Consider the following 644-nt stretch of genomic DNA (forward strand, 5'->3'; position numbering starts at 1 on the left):
AATATTAAATAGTGAGTTATTCACGACAAAAGTTATGGCTCTTTCTGATGTTAGCTTTAGCATCATCACAGATTGAAGATCTTGTTTTATTTTTTGTCAAATGGACCCCAATAAGGATATCTAAAGTCCTTATTACCAGGTATATCAATGAGCATGCGAATCCTAATGAAATGGAGTCAAATATTACAGTCACCTCGCAAGTTTGTTAAAGAGGCATTCTAGAAATGTAATACTATTATTTTTGTATATATTATTTTAACTTTTATATTTTTAAATAACAAAAATTTCACCCTTTTTTTAAAAGATGTTAAAATGATATTTTTTTATATTTATAAAATATATATTCTCCTCTCTTATTTGTTCTTCAGGTTTTTGAATGTCACACTTTATAAGTAATTTTTCGAAGTCCATTGTATATTCTTTTACAGATAATGACTTTTGTCTTAAATTATAAAATTTGATGAAGGTGTCTTGCCTGTAATGTTGAGGAACGAATTTGCGCTTGAGTTCATGACGCATTAATATTTTATCCCATGTCTTGATCTTTCTTTTTCCTTTTCTTTTTCACTGACGCTTGAGATTCTCCCACCATACTGACGCGTGCTTCTTCAACTTGATTGCTACAAGTTTCATGTGCTTGTCGT

The 644-nt window shown here is 29.7% G+C and overlaps 1 protein-coding gene across 2 annotated transcripts in view; it reads left to right on the forward strand.

The window, feature by feature from the left end:
- LOC107613021 (primary amine oxidase) overlaps positions 1-644 on the forward strand; it is an 11,082-nt gene that overhangs the window by 1,222 nt on the left and 9,216 nt on the right. The gene's annotated exons all lie outside the window — the stretch shown is intronic.

Source organism: Arachis ipaensis, chromosome B08 (assembly GCF_000816755.2).
Source record: "Arachis ipaensis cultivar K30076 chromosome B08, Araip1.1, whole genome shotgun sequence".
In the NCBI taxonomy this organism is placed as follows: Eukaryota; Viridiplantae; Streptophyta; class Magnoliopsida; order Fabales; family Fabaceae; genus Arachis; species Arachis ipaensis.